Source organism: Mesoplodon bidens, assembly GCF_964165515.1.
Source record: "Mesoplodon bidens genome assembly, chromosome: 4".
Classification (NCBI taxonomy): Eukaryota; Metazoa; Chordata; class Mammalia; order Artiodactyla; family Ziphiidae; genus Mesoplodon; species Mesoplodon bidens.
Window position 1 is genome coordinate 121,404,543 of NC_138160.1, and position 21,495 is coordinate 121,426,037.

At 47.8% G+C, this 21,495-nt stretch overlaps 1 long non-coding RNA gene across 1 annotated transcript in view; it reads left to right on the forward strand.

The window, feature by feature from the left end:
• The window catches only part of LOC308616244, a 219,808-nt gene that overhangs the window by 4,328 nt on the left and 193,985 nt on the right, over positions 1-21,495 (forward strand). The window lies entirely within an intron of this gene.

Genomic DNA, 21,495 nt, shown 5'->3' on the forward strand with positions numbered 1-21,495 from the left:
CAGAGAGCAGCCTTTGTGTTTTCCTTCTAACTGTCCTTCCTTTCTGGCTCATTGGAGCCTGTGTTGGGCTGGTTTCTTCCTTCTAGGGAGGGGATTGTGTGCTCCAGGGTCTGGTCGAAGAGACAGATTACCAGCTCAGGTTCCCAGTTGCTATGGAGAGCCATGTCTGGGGGTGGAAGGGGCTAGGAAGTTGGGTTCCTCCTCATCCGGTGAGATACATGCAAGTTTCTGCAAGAAAGACACAGCCTAAAAATCACGTGACAAGAGAGAAATAAGGCCTAGTGCCTAGGTAGGATGGGATCTCCTGTCTTGATTCTCAGTCTTAACTTCTAGCAGTAGACATTATAACTAGATACAGTGCAGCGGGAGCGCTAGGCTCTCCCTCTCTCTGTTGTTAAAATCCCCATAGGCGTTACCTGGTTCTTGGAAAAGATGCTAGAAGCACAGCAGACATTACTTGAGTACTGTTACCTACTGGGCACTGCATTTTGGACTTCAGGGGACATGTCAGTGAATGCAATAAAGGTCCCACTCCCACAGAGCCCAAATGCAAATGTAAGAGCATTTCACTCTGTAGTGACATCACCAGGGTCAGACAAGCATACACACGAGAGACCAAATGAGTTCATTTAGCTGCAGGAATTGAGCACCTGCTCTTTGGGAGACCCTGTGGATGCCCGCAGTGGAGGACAGGACACATCCAGACCCCACCTCCTTGGAGCTGCGGTCTGGTTGGGTATATGGACTTGTAAGAGGTTCTTGAGCTACAGGCTGTGAGCAGTGCTGCAGCAGAGAACCTAAAGGGTGCTGTGGGCCCTTCATGCAGATTTGGGGAATTGGGAACACCTTCCCGGAGAAGTGAATTTCAAGTTAATGCACGAGTAAGAAGAGGTAACTATAGTGTTGACTCTTAGTTGGCCCGGAAGGTCTTCTGGTTCTGACATCATTTGTTTTTTTTTAAAAATAAATTTATTTTATTTTTATTTATTTTTGGCTGTGTTGGTTCTTTGTGGGCTGTGCGTGGGCTTTCTCTAGCTGCGGAGAGCGGGGGCTACTCTTGGTTGCAGTACGCGGGCTTCTCATTGCAGTGGCTTCTCTCACTGCGGAGCACCGGCTCTAGAGCGCAGGCCCAGTGGTTGTAGCCCATGGGCTTAGTTGCTCCGCGGCATGTGGGATCTTCCCAGACCTGGGCTCGCACCCATGTCCCCTGCATTGGCAGGCGGATTCTTAACCACTGCGCCACCAGGGGAGCCCCTGACATCATTTTTTATGTACCCTCTTTTTTTAAAATTAATTAATTTATTTATTTTAGCTGCGTTGGGTCTCCGTTGCTGCACGCAGGCTTTCTCTAGTTGTGGTGAGTGGGGGCTCCTCTTCATTGTGGTGTTCAGGCTTCTCATCACGGTCCCTTCTCTTGTTGTGAAGCATGGGCTCTAGGTGCACAGGCTTCAGTAGTTGTGGCACGTGGGCTCAGTAGTTCTGGCTCGCGGGCTCTAGAGCGCAGGCTCAGTAGTTGTGGCGCATGGGCTTAGTTGCTCCGCAGCATGTGGGATCTTCCCGGACCAGGGATCGAACCCGTGTCCCCTGCATTGGCAGGCAGATTCTTAACCACTGCGCCATCAGGGAAGTCCTAATGTACCCTCTTTTACTCTGAAAAGTGCTTAATTAAGGTGGTGAATTTCATGGCACCCTACTGTGTGCCGAGCAGTGCTGCAAGAGCTCCATGATTAGAATCGTGCTGGCTCATAGTTAAGTACTCAAAACTGAGCTTTTTGCTGGTCACTTACCTCAAGTTAAAGACTAACAGTGGCGAGGTGGTGGGTGTGGAGACTGAGTTTGCCGTGGCTCTAACTTGGGAGATAGTCTCCAGCAGGACCCAGCCCCCTGAATGTCAGTGTGGAGAAGGCAGATAGTGTGGGAGGTCTGGATTAGACTGTTTGCCATCTCACTTGGGTGAAACCCGAAGGCATCATAACCTTGGTCTGTTTGAGGCCCTGCCCTTCTCCCACCTCATCCCCAGCCTCTCCCACCCTTGCTGTGCTCCCTGCATCCTTGGGGCAGCTTGCTGTTCCTCAGACACTCCAAGCTTATTTAGATTTCCGGCCTCTGCTCCGGTAGTTCCTTCTGCCCGGAATGCTCCTCCTCAAGGTAATTGCAAGGTGTATGGCCCTTGCTTGCGGTGAGTCCCTCAGAGGCTTGCCCGGATCCCTTTTTCACAATGGCACCACCCCCTCTGCCTGCCAGGCTGCTCTGTTTTGATTCACATCATTTCTCACCACCTGATGTATTATGTATATTTATCCAATTTTTGTTTCTTCCCATTAAAATGAAAGCACCACCAGAATAAAGATATCTTGCTCTTGGACGTAACCCCTGTTCCTAGGTATGTAGAGGAAACTTAAGTATTCGGTGAACTGTTAAATAAAATAATGAGAAATATAGGATACCTTATGAATATCTTAGATCTTACTTTTATAGGTGAATTTTAAAAATCCCTCTGTAAAAAAAAAAATTATGTGTGTGTGTGTGTGTGTGTGTATGTATCAATGACCAGCAATAAAACGAGTGAACTACTTGGTACATGCACCAACATAGATGAATCTCGAGTGCATTCTAAGTGAAAGAAGCCAGACTCAAAAGGCTACGCACTGAAGAACTTCATGATATTCTGGAAGTATAACTTCATGATACTCAGTTACAAGGCCATAAAGCAAATCAGTGGTTGCCAGGGGCTGGGAATGGGGGGCGGGGTTGGTACAGAGGAATTTTGAGGGGTATGGAAATGTTCTGTATCTTGATTATGGTGGTGGTCGCACAGCTGCGTGCACTCACTAACATTGGTAGAACTCTACTAAAAAGGGTGAATCTTACTGTAGGTAAGTCATACCTCAGTAAATGTGAGTAAAAAAACCACTTTCTCACCTAGATTTTGATTGTAGTATTCGGGTATTTCTTGTGACTGTTGGCTAAAATTCATTTTGACTGGGTGGCAAAGTAACCCCAGCTCGATGGTGTCATCCATGCTTACCGCTGCCAGCGAATACCTGTGCCAAGAAACTAACTTGTTCTTAAAGTAGAAGAGATTTGTTAAGGTGGAACTCTGTTGGTTTCCTTTCCAGCATCTCCCACTTCCTTCTAGGAAGAGAACACCTTTTCCTGTGTGGCTAGAAGGCACTGACCTTTGCCCTGTGTCCCTAGGACTGGGCTATTGAATGTAGCCAGTTGAGTCCTTCCTGGCACTTCTCTGCCAGAGCTCTTGAGGAAGATGATGTACTTTTGCTGGAATTGGTAGGATGTAAATGTGAGCCTGTTGGTGAATCTTCTTTTTTTTTAAAGATTTCTTCCACTGAAGGCAATTTATTGATTCTGTTGGTGAATATCTTGCTTGCTGAATGGAGAAAGAAAGACAAATAGAGCCCTGATGTTTGAGCACCTAGATCCGGCCGTGCCTGAAGCCGGACGTGCACTCCGGACAACCCAGTCACATGACCTAATGAATTCCACTCTTCTCCACTTAAGCCATGTCGACTTTGGTGGCTTCTATCAGTCATAGCTGAGTTCTGACTCATACGTTGAAAATGAGAAGTTCTTGATCTATGAGGTGAGAGGATAGTAAAAGATTAGACAGTTAACTAAATTAATGAGTTGTGAGAGGAGGTTCTTCTAATTTCTCCGAGCCTTTTTGTTATGGAAGCAGGAGCAGGGACAGAGGCTTGAGATGGGGATGAATGAGGGAGATTGAAGGGTCAGCAGACAGGTATACCCCTGGCCAAAGGGGGCTGGGGATGCCAGGGCCCCATGCCCTACCAGCTGGGGGTCCCTGGCTGGCTGAAGAGGGTCTGGAGTCAGTGGGATTGGAGAGAGCTGGACTTTAAGCCAGCTCTGGGCTCCTGCCCTCAATTCCTGAGCCTTGCTTTCCTTCTCATAAACCCGGAGTGCTGCCTGCCTGCCTGCCTGCCTGCCTGCCTGCCTGCCTGCCTGCTTGCCTTCCTCAGGGTTTGTGAGAGAGGCTCCAAGGAGTTAACAGTCTCTGAAACAATCATGAAAACCATTGACACTCTGTGGCTTCATTTGGTTAAAGGTAAGAGGCTGGACGAGACAAGGACTAGACAGACCCTTGGTGTCTGAGGGACTTGGGCTGTGATCTACCTTCTTTGCGTGAATTGTGGATGACAGATCTTTGGTGAAAGGAGGGCGAGAGGAAGCATGAAAGTAGGGCCCAGGGACTGAGAGTTCCTTAGGGGTCAGCGATGTGCTTGAGGAAGGAGTTTTCTGAAGGGTATGCTGGGCAAGGGGCCTGTGGCAGTTTTCTGGCTGGAGTTGTTTAATGCCTTTTACGTATTAGAAAGAAGGAAAGACATCTTTTATCCTTTCTGTCTTTTAAAAAATGATGTAGAGTTTTTCCAAATACAAAAGAATCGCTTATTTGTTTAAGGATTTTGAAAATATAGAAAAGTAAACATGAGGAAATAATACCTCCTATGATCATGCTACTTCCAGAGATAACACTGGTAATACTTTCTAAAAAAAAAATAAATTTATTTATTTATTTTTGGCTGCATTGGGTCTTGCTGCCCACAGGCTTTTTTCTAGTTGCGGCAAGTGGGGGGCTACTCTTCATTGGGGAGCCGTGGCTTCTCTTTGTTGCGGAGCACGGGCTCTAGGTGTATGGGCTTCAGTAGTTGTGGCATGTGGGCTTAGTAGTTGTGGCTCGTGGGCTCTAGAGCGCAGGCTCAGTAGTTGTGGCGCATGGGCTTCAGTTGGTCTGTGGCTTGTGGGATCTTCCCGGACCAGGGCTTGAACCTGTATCCCCTGCATTGGCAGGTAGATTCTTATCCACTGCGCCACCAGGGAAGTCCCCAACCCTGGTAATACTTCTGTATTTCCTTCCAGTATTTATTTGTGTGCCTACGTGTATTAGCGATGGCTTATATGTAAATTTTGATTCTCCTGTCTATATAGCTTTAGAATTTGTTTTTCACTTAATAGGTAACATAAACATTTTCCTACATCTTTGTGTTTTTGTAGCCTGATTTTTTAGTTTAGTTGTATTTCACCGTATAGATGTATCTCTTTTATTGGACAGAAGGTCATTTCCCATTTTTTAGGATGATAAAATATTGTGGTTAAATCTTTAGATGTATTTTTTTGGTACACATTCTTGAATAATTTTGTAAGACAGAGCTTTAGAAGTGGAATTATTAGGTCACATGGGCTGTCCACTTAAGAATTTTTGTCCCCGTCTGGCCAGGTTTCCCCTGGTTAAGTCAGGCCACCTTGCCGTCTACTGATGCACCAGGTTTCAGATTTCTCTGATCCCTGGCCCTTGCTGGGTATTACTGGGTTTTTAGGAACTTGCTAATTGATATGTGGGAAAAGCTTTCTTGTTTTTATTTTAATTATGCCCTTTTCTGGTTACCAGTAAGGCTGCCCATTTTTTTCCCCCATAGAATTAAGTTATTTGTATGTTTTTGTGAATTGCTCTTCACGCCCTTCATTCATTTTCCAGTTGCGGTGCTTGTATTTTTCTTACTGATTTATAATGACTCTGCTTACAGTGAGAATGTTAGCCCTTTGTGGGGATTGATACATTTTTAAGAGTGCAACGAAGTATCTTAATAATGGATCTTTTGTCAAGGTCAAGGCAGAAGTCTTGATTCTGGCGGTGGTGATGGTGGAATCTGATGATGTCCACCCGCTTCCCTGCACACAAATCCAGAAACAGAGTATCTTATAATGTCTTAGAGTGCAGCCGGGCTGTTACCTTTATTTCACAGACTGTTAACCTTAGCCTGGAAAGGGGTAACTGGCCCAACCCCACAGAGCCGGCTACAGGCAGAGCTGGGGCTCTGCCCTTGTGCTCAGATGACCGCTTTGCATCGCCTGGGAGGTCTCCATCTCTTCTCCCAGGCTTCTAGACCCTCCTCCTTGGAGGCTTTGGGGCCTAGGTGATGCGTATTTTTATACTAGCCACTCTACTAGAAAACAAAATCTGTTCAAAGCTGTGTTACAGGTTTTTCCAGAACTTCTAGCTTTTCAGAATCCACCTGCTTCCCTTGCCCCCAGCACTTACCATTTGAATTTCCCAATCTGCAGCTTCCTTTGTAACCATGCGTTCACTGGGTCCAAAGGGACCTTTCCCCCCAGGGATTTGGTTTCCTGGGTCGGGGCTGGGCAGGTGGAGCCCTTCCGCTGACTTGGGGCAGCCCCCCCAAGAGGGCTCCCCCTCCTCAGGCATTTCTGCAGGTCTGAGATGGATGTGGACTCTCTTTCCTTCTCTCTCAAAGGTTCTTTCATTTAAATATGTGCATACATTTTTCTCCTGCCGCTCCCCCCCCCAACGAATGAAGTTAGAGGCTTCGTTTGCTAAATTTAGCTCCTGCTGACGCACCATCCCTCACGCTAGCAGTCTTCTCCTGTCTCAGTGTTTCTCTCAGCCTCGCTTGGGGTAGATGAACACCATCACATCCTACATAATGTTTAGCTCTGAGGCATTTCCAGATGGGAAATAACGTTTCTGTATTTTCTTGTTCTCTGCGTGAATAGATGGTTGGGAAGTGGGGGGCTGGCAGCCAGCCTGTTAGAGGCAAAGATCCACAGGGCGGTGGCAGGAGAACCAGTGCAGTGGTTGTTAGAGGTTTGCTCATGCTGGGCAGGGGAGAGAGGTGGCTCTCAGGAGATCTGGGATGGGATTTGACTGGGACGTGACTGGAGAATTTTCAAGGAGGGGAGGCCCTCCTACTTGAAGCAAGCCTTAGGGCGGTTAAAGAAAAAATTATTCTGACACTCGTTAAAATGATAAAGAAGATTCTATTCAGGGCTATTGCAATGAGTACTGCAGTAGTGGGGAGAGATGGGGTCAACTCTGAATACAAAGACAGGTGGGGATTTACCCCCAAGGAACAGGGTGAGGGCCTCAGTGGATGGAAAATTACTAAGAGGTGACATCAAGGGTAGGGGATTCTTGCTAAACTGATCTAACAGGATTCTTGCTAAAGGCAGGCCAAGAACTTGAGACATCAAAGGTAGGGGATTCTCTCTAAACTCACTTAGCAGGATTCTTGCTAAGACTGGGCTATGCAGGCCTGGCAAGGAAGGCCAAGGTCAAGGCCTCATTGAGAAGAGGGCTTGGGGCTCAGAGAAGCCTAAGGACAGTTTGGTCAAGGAGAGAGTCTTTGTCAGTCTGTCCTCTTGTTCAAGGATAGAGGAGACATTCTCCTTTTGAACAATGTAAGTTCATTTCACATTCAGTCACCTTTTGTTCAATAAGGACCAGCTGAACCATCTGTTGGGCTTGGCAGTGGAGGATGTTTGCTGGATGGTGTGAACTATCAGGCATTTAAATGAGGGTGTTCATGATCTGTTGTGGTGATGAGTGTTTTGAAGTTTTTATCACATTGTAGTCTGGCGTCAGCTTGCAAGGCTTCTTTAGATCTTGGATCATGACCAGCCTGTACTTTAGATCTTTAGATCATGACCAGCCTGTACTTCCAATAAGGAACTGGGCAGTCAGGTTGTAGTGCTCAGTGAATCCATGGCAGGAGGGTGGGAGAAAATGGGAAACTAGAAGAATGGAGAATTTGGTAAGGACAGAAAATGTGCAAGATGGCAGGATCCAATACAATTTACAGGGAGGTAACAAAGTAAAAGGTAAAATGTAATTTACCAAGAGGTGAAAAACAGCTCAAAGACAATGAACAGGTCCAGAATTGGATACCCATAAGGGCGTGCTCTAGTTTTTTACTGAAACATAACATTTCTCTCTCCAGTGTCCAATGTTGGTCACTGAGTGGGTGTGTTAATGTCCACATGGAAGTGGCCTGGGGTCAGGCAGGCTGGGGTCAAATCCCTGAACCAGCTGTGAGATGTCGAGCAAATTGGTTGCCTTCCTAGTGTCTGTTTCCTGGGTTAGGAAATAGGATGCAATCATGAGCTAACATTTATTGAGTGTTTCTCATGGGTCAGGTGCTGCTATAAGCATTTGACATTCTTCACCTCCTTGAATAATTATTGGGTGCAGGTGAATGATCATCTCTTCTACAGAAAAGTAAACCAAGGCTTTAGTAAATCACGTTAACTTGTTCACAGATGATGCTGACGTGCAAGGAGAGATTGGTGCTCGTGTATGTAAAGTGAATTGGGCACTTACTAGGTGCTGGCAGAGCCCCTGTCTTCTGCCTTCTGGGGGCGGCTCTCCTGTGAAGGACAGAGAGGCTCTGACCCAGCCCTTGGTGGCCACCGGGCAGGACCCAGCTGGGGGAAGTGGCAGGGCAGCTGCAGCCACGAGAGGCTTGCCCGGAGCCGCTTCTCGCCGGCTGTGCGGGCCTGGCTGTGTACCTGCGGGCCTGTATCTCCATTGCTCTTCGTACCTCTGAGGTGGGCGTCTCCCACCCTACCGTGCAGATGAAATCAAGATTCTCAGAGGGTGACTACCTGCCCAAACACACAAGAAGTGGCAAGGCAGGGATTTGAGCCCAGGTCCGTCTGGCCCAGAGCCCTTGCTCTCTGCTCTGCTGTGCACTGTCAGTGACCAAGGAGGCTGACTCAGGCTAGGGGAGAACCCGTATGGGCAGTGTGGAGGCACTGGGGAAATAGTGGGTAATGGCATGGCCTTTGAAATCAGACAGACTGGGGTTCAGAGTCCTAGCTCTGCAACTTCTTAGCCGTGTGAGCATGAAAAGTGAGTTAAGCTCTCTGACACTTGGTTCCCCTTCTAAAATGAGGGGGTCATAACTACGCAGGAGAGTGTGGGGAGGACATGAGTGAAAGTCTGTACATAAGCATCCAATAAATGGTGGCTGCTGTGTTATGTGGGGCTTGCTGAGCCCTTTTTGATCCTTAGGGAGGGCAGACTCTGGAAGGCAAGCCTCTCAGATGTAGGAGAGGCCTTGGGCTTTACTTACTTGTCTTGGGATGTGTCCCTGGGAGCCATTTATCAGAAATATAGCCACTAAAGTTTGGAATGATAATGGGGGAGACTGGGCCTGGGTACGGTACCGCCAGATCTGTCCAACTCCACTCTTCCTGGCGATGGTCCAATAGGAGAGGCCTGTAGGATATGGTGAGGATTAAATGCTCACGTACATGACACTCTTAGCCTCGTGCTTCACATGTGGGGAGTCCCCCAACTTCTAAATGTGGCTCATTAATTTGTTGATTCCAGCAGTGTTTTAGATTCAGAGGTCACAGTGATGAACAAAAGAAAGTCCCCACCCTCACGGAGGTCACATTCTAGCGGAGAAGATGGATAATAAACACGTAGGCAAATAGATTTGAATGCAGTATTGGGGAGTGCAGAACAATACAGCAGTGTAAGGGGACAGAAGTCTTCTGAGGTGACCAGGAAGGTGACATGTGAGCGGAGACCCTAATGAAGCGAGGGCACCAATCATGAGAATGCTGGGGGGCTCATCCCAGGCAGAGGCCTCGAGGTGGGGCTGAACCTGTTACAGAGCGAAGGCCCATAGGAGTGTGGGTGGGGGAGGGGTAGGTGGGAAATGAGGCCAGGGTGGAAGCTACCAGATGTCATCAGGCCTTAAATGATTTTAATATGTTTTAAACAATCATTATTTCCAGATTTCCCCAGGCAGGTTTAGCTCTCCTTCCCCGTCTGCATTGTGTGTGTGCACAGCCACTGCAGCAGTGGTCACACGGGGTTGGCTGTTTGACCCCCACCCTATGAGCCCTTTAGACCAGGGACCATTGTCTGTTTTGCTTATACCTAGCACGAAGTACGTGCTTCACACATTTAAAAATGAATTTGAGTGATAATGGGTCCTGTCTTTCAGGGGATTTCTGTGTGCCAGTCATGATGGTAAGAACTTACATATTTCATCATCCCATTAAGTCTTTCCAGTAGCCTCTCCCCAGGGTGTTGTCCCCATTTTATTTTATTTTTTTAAATTTATTTTTTTTTAATTGCCTTCTTTTTAAAAATTAATTCATTTATTTTTGGCTGCGCTGGGTCTTCGTTGCTGTGCGCCTGCTTTCTCTAGTTGCGGCAAGCAGGAGCCACTCTTCATTGCGGTGCGCGGGCTTCTTATTGCGGTGGCTTCTCTTGTTGCAGAGCACGAGCTCTAGGTGCGTGGGCTCAGTAATTGTGGCCTGCAGGTCCTAGAGCATGCAGGCGTCAGTAGTTGTGGCTCACGGGCTCAGTAGCTGTGGCTTGTGGGCTCAGTAGTTGTGGTGAACGGGCTTAGTTGCTCTGTGGCATGTGGGATCATCCTGGACTGGGGATCGAACCTGTGTCCCCTGCATTGGCAGGCGGATTCTTAACCCCTGGACCACCGGGGAAGTCCCATGTCCCCATTTTATAGGTAAGGAAATAAGCTCCAAGGCTGGCCTGTGTCCCAAGGAAACACACCTAGTAATCTGCGGAGCTGGGATTTGAAGCCAGGACTGTGTTGAAGCAGCCATGCTTTCAGCTATGACAAAGCCAGGAGCAGTTGTGGTTTCTGCCCTTACCAGGGTTGTGGTGTGCACTGCCGTGGGTCCTGGCATCCCTCAGTGTTCTCGGTCCCTAAGGGGTGACTTTGCATCCCTGTGTGCCTGTGGCATCCTGTGGGGCCGTCCCTCAGCCCTTCTTGCTGCTTCATAATCCACAAATGGAAAAGTGGCACTTAGAGCAAATTTATTCAGGTGGGAGCTGTGTAAGACGTGAAAATAAGGCTTTTGAGCTGCTGCATGTAAACTGGAGTGTAAGTGAAAAGCTTTTTATTTGGTTTCGGAGCCAGACTTCGAGCAGCCAGTGGGGCCGTGCGGTCTGGAAGCGTGCATTACAGGCAGTGGGTCGGAACGAGGGCACTTTGATGGCGAGTAGGGCGAATGGCTCTGGTGCAGCTGGACCAGCCAAGAGGCCAGGATGTCAATAAACGGGACACAGAGAGTCTTTTCCGAAAAGATGGAAGGCGGGGAGGAGAGGAAAGACCGTGCCTCGCTCCTGGCGTATTTGAGAAGGAACATGCTTGAGGTAACACATGTTGGCAGCTTTTATAGCTTCCTCCCACTAATGTGCTGGGCAGGCCCAGAACAGGCCGGTGTTTTATTTTCATGTAACGAAACCCGGTGGATCAGAGGCAGCTCTCCAGCAGCGGCTCGCCTGGGGCCCTGCCCGTAGAGGGAGGCAGGGCGCCTGGGTCCAGGGCAGTGAGACGACCCCCCCCCCACGCCCCACCACTGCCTGCTGCCCGTGTGGGCCTCAGGGAGGTGGGGGCGGGATGCGGGGCGGGATGCCCGGCCGCCTATGGATGCTGGCTTGGCTTGTCGTGGTCCTTCAGTGTGGTCCCCTATGGCCAGTACTGGTGAGGGAGGTGGTGGCGTTGTGAGAAGGTAGCCGTTCTGGAAGGCAGGCAAGCGCTGGTCGACGCTGAGTGTTGAGGGTTAGGACCTGCGTAGGAACCGAAGCGCCGGGAACCTACAGAATGTTCTTTGTGCCTCTGGTTGCTGCTTGCCAAGGCGATTTCCATGACTAGATGTAACTTGCATTTATAATCTCCTCTCTTTGGTAATATGTACATATGTGTGTGAGGTATATTTGGACATGGGATAACATGTGTGGGTAAAAATACATCTCCATTATGTTTTTGATCCACATGGGTGTGTTCTGTAACATTTTTGAGAGCCATGGGCTCGGGGACACTCCCGACTAGCTACTTTGAGACACTAACAAAACTCAGACTTCCCTTGGATGAGGGTAGGATCTGCTGTTTTGTTTTTGTTACAGATTCTTTCTCCCAGTTTTTTGTAAAGCATTTTTTATCCTAAGAACTTTAGATTGATTGATTGATGGATTGATTTTTTTTTGCCGTACGCGGGCCTCTCACTGTTGTGGCCTCTCCCGTTGCGGAGCACAGGCTCCGGACGCGCAGGCTCAGCGGCCATGGCTCACGGGCCCAGCCGCTCCGTGGCATGTGGGATCTTCCCGGACCGGGGCACAAACCCGTGTCCCCTGCATCGGCAGGCGGACTCTCAACCACTGCACCACCAGGGAAGCCCTAGATTTATTTTTAACCTGTATTAATTGTGGGAAAATGAGAATACCAGCAAAAGTAAGCTAAAAGTCTTATCATTCAGTGTTATATATAAAATAACTAAAGAACAAGGACCTACTGTATAGCACAGGGAAATATCAATATATTAAATATCTTGTAATAACCTATAATGGAAACGAATCTGAGAAAGAATAGATAGATATATGTATAACTGAATCACTTGGCTGTATACCTGAAACACTGTAAATCAACTATACTTCCATTTAAAAGAAAATCCTATTATTCAGGGTGATGGCTGCTGCCACTTTTGGTGTTTGTATGTGCTTCCAGATGCTTTCCTAATGACTATAAATTAATGTGAAATAAAATCTAATTGATGATGGTTAACACTTGAACGTTATTATTTGCCAGCACTTTACATGTGTGCACTGATTTAATCACTCAACTATCCAATGGTTGGTTTTATGATTAAACCTATTGTACAGATGAAAAAGCTGAGGCCCAGAATGGTTAAATACCTTGCTTAAGATACTAAGCTGAGATTTGAACCCAAGCAACCTGGTTCCACAGCCTATGCTTTTAGCTACTCACTACACTATCTTTAAAAAGAACAGGGTAAAACTATCCATACTGACCTGTAACCTGCTTTTTTTCACTTAACATATTATGAACCCATTTTTGTGTCAGTAGTCTTACATCTAGAGCATTATTCAAAATGGCTGTGGTGTGATCTATACATGCTGCAAATGAAATTCTGATTTCCTCTCTGGCCATCTTGGGTAATAATTATTACTGCATTAAAAAATAGCAAACATTGAGGCTCTGAGCCTGGCGCTATGCTAAGAGCTGTATACATATTATCTAATTTAATCTTCATAGTAACTAGGGCTTCTGGCAGAAGAACAAGTTAGGGAGGATCGGGGTAGACTTTCCAGGGTATCTTATTTACATAAAACCTCAAATTTAGATTTTTGACTTTATTTTCAAATAACATTATAGATGCAGTAATATTTTTGTGTTTGTTAATTTTTAAAACAACTTGTTATTTTGAAATAGTTTGACTCAGAGGAGGTTGCAGAATAGTACAGAGAATTGCTGTGTACCCTTCTCCTTGCTTCCCCCAATAATACCTTCTGTAACCATAGTAGACTGTCAAAACCAGAAAATTGACTTTCCTATTAGGTCAGGTTCTATATTTGTTACTAATGTTAAAATTTTTTTAAAAAAATAAATACTTAAAATGCATCATACCTGATAACCTAGTTCAGTACTTTTTGTTAAATATAGAATCTCCAAGTGGAGAGGCTTGAGCTTCTCTCCTGCCTCAGAAAGGTGAACACTGTTACTAGCTCGACTCAACAGGTAAGGGGTGGAAGTCGAGAGGTTCAGCCAACTTGCATGAGGTCACACAGCTATAGTGAGCTTCAGAGCTGGGACTTAAGCCCTCTGATTCTAAGATCTACACTGAGCCCCCATACTCCCCAGCATCTCTCCTGGTTTGTTGCTGTTCAGGGCGAGGCTCTGAGTATAAGTAGGTGTGTGTTTATATGCATCCATGCGTGTGCGTGCACACACACGGGTACACACCACGGACGTTGCCCACACTCCAGAGGTGGAGCTGGAGAGGACCTGGAGTGGGGCGTTTGGCCTCACTCCTCACTTAACAGAGCAGTGGGCTTCCCTGGTGGCGCAGTGGTTGAGAGTCCGCCTGCCGATGCGGGGGACACGGGTTCTTGCCCCGGTCCGGGAAGATCCCACATGCCGCGGAGCGGCTGGGCCCGTGAGCCATGGCCGCTGAGCCTGTGCGTCCGGAGCCTGCGCTCCGCAATGGGAGAGGCCACAACAGTGAGAGGCCCGCGTACCGCAAAAAAAAAAAAAAAAAGAAAGAAACAGAGCAGTAAGGCTGGCATAGGGGCGCATCTGCTGTGTCCTGTGTTGGCCCATCCCCTAGGGTTACAGGACGAATTCTCCCATAAACCCTCTCATTTTCTAGGTTACCTTTTGCAGCTCTCCTCGGTTTGCTGGTTTCCGCGTTTGCTGGCTTCCAGCCACCTGGCTCTCCGTGGGCTCCACTCCCTTCTGGAGGTGCCAGGGGAGCCTGGGCGGTCAGGGGCTGAGCCTCCTGCGTTTCTCCACCCTGCCGTTGCTTCTCCCATCCGCCCACCCCGTGCCTCTCAGCCAGCGGCTGGGACTGCAGTAAAGAGAAAAAGCCATTTGTGTAGGGAAGATCTGGGAAATCACATTTTGCTAAAGTCCTGTCAGTAGGAAGAGATGGTCACCCACATCCCCGTCAGGCCCTCTCTTTTACTGCCTTCTCTTCCACCTGCATTCAGAGCTTTAGCTGCCTTTTAGGTGACTTTTGTCACACCCAGAACAGACAAAATCCACCCCCTTCCCCTGGTTTCCCAGCCACAGTCATGGCCTGTCAGCAAAAGCGAGGCTGACGTGTGGGATTGAACACCTGTGTTTCTTGGAGAAATCAGGGTGCCCTCTAGTTGACCTCTGAAACAGCTCTGCCCAGACTGTTAGTGGATTTTGCGCATGGAGCTGTGGGAGTGCAGAGCAGGGTTGTTCCAGACTCTCCCCCCCCCCACTTCAGGAATCCCAGATGTGCCTGCCACTCTCAGTTGGCCTGTCCATTGTGTGTGCGTGTAGGTGTGGAAGAGCATCTGGTGGCCTGCGTGGACCTCCTGAGCGGCTGGGACCAAACCCTTGCTTGCCGAAGCTTCTGGCCACTCTTGGTGGAAGAGGGATCCCAGTTCAGGGGCTGCACCTGGCAGGGCCAGGGCGGAGGGTGGTAACTTAGAGGAGCGCCGTCTGAGACAGCGGTGAGAGCTGGTCTGCCAGTTAAGCGAGGGTTGCTAAAAGGCATCGCCACCCTAACCGCATTCTGTGCTGAGTCCCGTCCCTTGCCATCCTCTGAGGCACGCAGAGAGGTGGGATTTCCTCACCCGAAGCCTCTCCAGGCTGAGAGGACGGAAGGGAGAGGGGATTAACTTGCTCTCCCCTTGGACCTGCATTTCCTTAGCTCCACAAAGCCCAGTCTGAGGTTGAGACCTCTGGTATGCAGGGGTGAACAGCTACCTTCCCTAAACCTAGGGGCGAGCTACTGGGAGAACATTCCAGGCCAACAGGTGACAGGTGCCTGCCAAAGAGGTTTCTTTCTGAAGAGCAGCTAAATGAGGGAAATAGCAGGAGTTCAGCTGCCCTAGTTTTTAAAGTAGTTTGCAGCATTTTAGTATTCACTCATTCTTCCAACCTTGGACCATTGCAATATATAATACAAACATGAATAACGCTCGGTCTCTGCCCTCAGGGATGGTCCATGGTCCAGTAGCAGCAGCAGCCCCAGGGAACCTGATAGAAACAGGTTCATCCCAAGTCTCATCCCGACTTGACTGTATTAGTTTGCTTTATCACAAGCTTATATTGTCCCAGGAGCCCCCTGTGTGTCACATGCCCATTCGAGCCCACATGTTCTGCTCCTGTCTTATTCCTTCACCTGTGACAGACAGCACTCGTCTGTCGAAGGATTTTTTCACTACTTACATATTGGAGTTGGCACAGGTGGTAAAGTCTCTTTGTCATCCCTGTTGAAAAAGGAGAGAATTCACTAAAAAATAATTAGAATGCAGTGTGATAATTGCACTAAGTGAGGTACAGGCTGCGGGCAGCTAGAGGAAGGTCCAGCCCTTTCTGTGGGGAGTTAGGTATTACATTATGCCCCCCCAAAAGATCAGGGAGTCTTAACCCCCAGTACCTCAGAATGTGACCTCACTTGGAAGTAGAGTCATTGCAAATGTAACTGGTTACGGTGGGGTCATTCTATCAAGTAGGCAGCTAATAAGGACCTACTGTAGAGCACAGGGATCTCTACTCCATACTCTGTAGTGGCCTATATGGGAAAAGAATCTAAAAAAGAGTGGATATATGTATATATATAACTGATTCACCTTGCTGTACACCTGAAACTAACATAACATTGTAGATCAACTATACGCCCCCCAAAAAAAAGAGAAAAAAAAGATGAGGTCATATTGGAGTAGGGTGGGCCCCTAATCCCGTGTGACTAGTGTCCTTAGAAGAAGAGGAAATGGAGAGGCAGTAAGAAGGCCACGTGAAGATGGGGGCAGAGATAGCAGTTATCTAGCTGCAAGCTAAGACATGTCAAGGGTTGTTGGCAGACACCAGAAGCAGGGAGAAAGACATGGGACAGTTTCTTCCCTAGATCCTTCAGGGAGCATATGGCTCTATTGAGGCCTTGACTTGGACTTCTAGCCTCCAGAACTGTGGGAATATATGTTGTTTTAAGCCCCCCAGTTGGTAGTACTTGGTTATGGCAGCCCTAGGAAACTAACACAGGGGGCATGGGAGGCTCGACAAAGAAGGGCAGTTGAGTGGTTTAGCTGGGCACACCCAAGGGAAAGTCGTCTCTGTAGAAACAAGGGAGGCCGAGACAGGGAGGGGAGAGGGAGCAGGGGCTTGTACACATAGTCAGGGGGTGGGTGCTTGGATTTTAAATAGCGAAGGGACAGATTTTGCTGTTTGCAGAGAGGAGCTGGGGCTGAGACCCGCCTTGCTGCTAGTAGCAAAGCAGTGAGGTTGTGTAGAGCTGCTTCAGTATAAACATACAAATACCTTAAATCCTCAAGTCGAAAAAAAATTAAAGGGCAGGAATCCTCATGTGTAGGACAGACAGGTCGTAGCACTTCCACAAAGCTTTTTCATTCCCTGGGTGAACATTGGCTGTGCATTGTGCCTGGTGTTGTGATAGCAGAGGGGTGTAGTCAGACAGGGTTCCCGCCTGGAGGAGCTTAAATTGCACGTGGAGGGCAGATGATAAGCAGGAAAGAAACATGCAAACAAGATAACTATGGATGGTGATGAAATTCTTTGAAGGGCATAACCAGGGTGATAGGAGAGAGTGATCTCACATAGGGCAGTCAGGGAGTTGAGGATTAGATGAGGTAACTCCCTACAGCACGTGATAGGCACTGGTTAAGGTTATTATCCTTGCTTCAAGGGTGAACATTGACTCTTTGCAGGTTTGTTTTTTTTTCTTAAAGAAGGATATTAATTTATTTATTTTTGCCGTGTTGGGTCTTCGTTTCTGTGCGAGGGCTTTCTCTTGTTGTGGCAAGCGGGGGCCACTCTTCATCGCGGTGCGCGGGCCTCTCATTGCAGTGGCTTCTCTTGTTGCAGAGCACAGGCTCCAGACGCGCAGGCTCAGTAGTTGGGGCTCACGGGCCTAGTTGCTCCGCAGCATGTGGGATCCTCCCAGACCAGGGCTCGAACCCGTGTCCCCTGCATTAGTAGGCAGATTCTCAACCACTGTGCCACCAGGGAAGCCCCTTTTCAGGGGTTTTTAATTTGCAGCAGTAGATGATGAATTTCCACCCCCAAACAAAACCTCTCTTTCCTTGATATGTTTGGGGCAGCCTAACATTTGTCTAACTGCCGTGATGGCCAAATGGGCTTCCCAACCTCTGATCGCAGAATTCACCTATGCTGTCTTCTCTGTCAAAATCAAGAGTCTAAACTGTGTAGAGAGGATTTCAGAGCCTTCTGCTGTTTCCTCCAGTCATGGTAGTCAGCTCTCTTAGAGTGGTCTCTGATGCCTGACCCAGTCCAGCTCTGCATTTTGGAGGAAGGCTTTTTCTATCCTTACACTGCCTTCTTCTGTCTTGCCTTGGAAGCCAGATCCCATTCCCCCTTCTGAGTTGGATGCACGTCTCACCTCACCGCTTTTACGGCTCTGCCTGATCACACTAGTGCCTGTTAAGTCTCCCCTTCCCTGGTCTCCTACTTGTTTGTTGAGTGCTTGTTCTGTGCCAGGCCCTGTGTGAGGTGTAGTCTGTTGAGTGAAGGGGCACGGTCCCTATCCCTGGAGTGCAGGCGTGTAGACTAAGACACTTCTCACACTGTCAAACACACCAAAGGAAAATCCCCCGGGATCCATGCTGGCAATTAGATGGGTGCCTGCTACCATGAGAGTCTACAGTGGGGCATCTAGCCTGGTTGGGAGAGCTTCCCTGGGGAACTGAGATCAAGGGCACAGCATGTGCAGAGACGAGGTGGTGAGAGAGAAGCCGGGGAGGGAAGGGTGGAAGCTTCCTGGGGGCAGCGAGAGAGCTCTGCCTACCTTGTCTGTGCCATACAGCTCCCCAAATAGCCTGGCTGCCCACCCTTCTAGCATCTGTTGTCCAATCCAACAGTCACTTCTCCAACATTGTCATTAGACCTGTGAGGACTTCCTTGGTGGCGCAGTGGTTAAGAATCCGCCTGCCAATGCGGGGGACACGGGTTCGAGCCCTGGTCTGGGAAGGTCCCACATGCCGCGGAGCAACTAAGCCTGTGCACCACAACTCCTTAGCCTGAGCTCTAGAGCCTGTGAGCCACAACTACTGAGCCCATGTGCCTAGAGCCTGCGCGCCTAGAGCCCGTGCTCTGCAACAAGAGAAGCCACTGCAATGAGAAGCCCGTGCACCGCAACGAAGAGTAACCCCCGCTCGCTGCAACTAGAGAAAGCCTGCGTGCAGCAACGAAGACCCAACACAGCCAAAAATAAATGAATTAATATTTGACCTGTGAGCAGTGTTGGGCATGATTGATCATTTCCTTCTCTTTGAAACAGTTTTTCCACGTGGCTCCCAGGACACCACACTCTGCCGGTGTTCTCTTGCCACCGAGCAACTCCTTCTCAGACTGCCTCCTTGATCCTCTTCTTCCTTCAGGCCTCACCTGTTGAGCTGTCCCAGGGTTTTGTCTTGGACCTCTTCTACCTACCCTCACTCTCTTGGTGACCTTCAGCGCTGGCTTTAAATACCCTCTCTCAGTGGACCCTCTCCAGCTCTGACCTGACTCCTCAGTGTCAGACTCATATTATCCAACTACCCACTTAGCATCCTCACTCAGATACCAATAGGCATCTTAAAGTTAACAAGAAGCAGTTTTGTCTGCTCCTCCCTACAATTTTGTTCTTCCTACAGTCTTCCCCGGCCCTGGGAAGTAATTATTCCACAGTGTACTCAAGCCACAACCCTTAGAGTCAACCTTGACCCCTCTCCCCGCCTCCACTGACACTGAGTGCTTCAGCAGACCCTGTCCACTCTGCCTTCAGTTTATCTGGAGGCATTTCAGTGCTTTGCACCTCCATCACCACGCTGGCTCTAAGCCACCGCTGCCTCTTGCCTAGAATACTGTGATCAGCTCTTAACTGTGCTTCTGTACCCGACCCTACCATTCTCAACATGCAGCCAGAAGGATCCTTCTGAAGTATAATCAGGTCATGGTCATGCCACTCTGCTCAAAATCCTTCAATGGCTGCACATGTCACCCGGAATAAAAGCCAAAGTCTGTTAAAATGACAGTGGCCTACAAAGCCCTACCGGAACTGGCCATCTGCTCTTTCTCTGATCTCATCTACTATTACCCTCCCCCTGCTCTCTCTGCCCTCCTTGTTGTTCTCAGAACATTCTAGGCTTGTCCCCATCTTAAAGAATTTTTGTTATTTCCTCTGCCTAGAGTACTTTTCCCGCTAGGCATCGATAAGCCTCCCTTCCACACTTTTATCAGGTCTTTAAGATGGCTCCACCCCATCTGAGTTTTCAGTTCCTTTCTCCTGGGTCATTCCTTACCCCCTTCCCCTGCATTGTTTTCCTCCCTAGCACTTATCACCATATGAAGTACATATTTTGTTTATTTTGTCTTTCCTGATTAAAATGTAAGCCCTGTGGGGCAGGGATTTTTTTAATCTTCCTCACTGCTATGTCTTTGGCATTTAGAACAGTGTCTAGGACGTAGGCGATGTTAAAACATTCAAATGAATTAATAAATCCATACAGATGAATTATTTATAGATTCAGCTTAAAAATAGTGAGTCTTCAAATCTGTGAACATGATAGACCTCTCTGTTAAATTTGGTCTTTTTTTCTCCCGGCAGTGGTTTGTAGTTTTCAGTGTACAGGCCATGCCTGTCTTTTGTTACATTTATCTGTAAGCATTTTAAGTTTTTAAAATGCTGTTGTAAATGGCATTATTTTTCTGGCTTTATTGCCCTGGCTAGGATTCTAGGACAGTGTTGAATAGAAGTGCTGAGTGGACATTTTTGCCTTATTCCTGTATGTGGACAAGTTTCTTTCCTCTCTGCCTCTCTCCCTGCCCATATCTTTATCTCTTTAGCAGTTTACAGTCCCCTCTATACTGCCTCTGAGGACCCTCACACCAGAATCAGGTGTCATGTTAGTGGTTTGGGACCCTGCCCTTTGTGGTGACGCTGGAATGTTGCAGGAACAATGCTCGGCTCTCCTGCGCCGGCCATGAGGCCATCTGCGTCTTTCATCTTCTTGGGTGTGTAACTATAAATCAGCCTTAGGGTAGGCAGGGGCCCTGGACAACTTAATATTTTAAAATGTTATTTTGTTTTTTGGCTGGTCCTCAGGGGCAGGACACTGAACGAAGTGTACCTCTCCGTGTATGGCACAGCCTTGTCATCGTCTGTGCAAGGCGCCTGCCTCTCCTGCGATGCTGTTGTTTCCCATTCCTCCTCCTGCCCTGCTTCCATTTCCTGCTTTCCTTAGGCCACTGTGTGTATAAGGTGTAGCCTTTTCTATGCATTTTTGGAAAATTTGTATAGTTAATTTATGGGCAAGTTTCTAAAACCTTTAATTATCTAATTGTGATATTTTAACATCTAAGTGGTATTGCTGCAGCTGTCATTCTGATTCTTCACTCAGTTCAGTGTCTTTAATCTCTTTATGTTGCTAATGTATGATAACATTACCAGCTACACACACAAGATAAAAGAGTAATGCCATAATTGAATTAAAAAGGAGAAATGAAAGAAATTAGTTTATAATAAAATACATAGTTTGATATATAAATGCACAGGCACAAATGTACTAGAAGACATGATGAAATGGCTGCTTTTAAGGAAAAACTTTAGATTTAAGAGAAGGAAAGATTTGACTATGATTTTTGAAATTTTCCTTTAAGTTTTTAGTACTTTGAAATAAGAGCTAAATAGATATCCATGTGGCTATAAGCAGTTGGTCCACATGAATGTCTGGCAGGACATTTGAAAGTCCTGTGGGGCATGGTGTGTATGTTTCCTGTGCATTGTAAGACCTCGAGCATCCCTGCCCACCAATTGCTGGTTGAACCGCTCCCTCCAGTCCCTATGACAAATAACAATACCCCCACAGGTGTTCAGATTGCCTCCCTGGAGATGGACCGTAAGCCTAAATCTAAAACCTAAACTATAGTACTTCTAGAAGAAAACATAGGAGAAAAATCTTTGTGATCTTTGCTTAGGCAAAAATTTCTTAGCTGTGACACTAAAAGCATGACCCATCAAACAAAAAATGGATAAATTGGACTACATCAAAACTGAAAACTTTTTTTTTTTTTTTTTCTTTTTGCGGTATGCGGGCCTCTCACTGTTGTGGCCTCTCCCGTTGCGGAGCACAGGCTCCGGACGCGCAGGCCCAGAGGCCATGGCTCACGG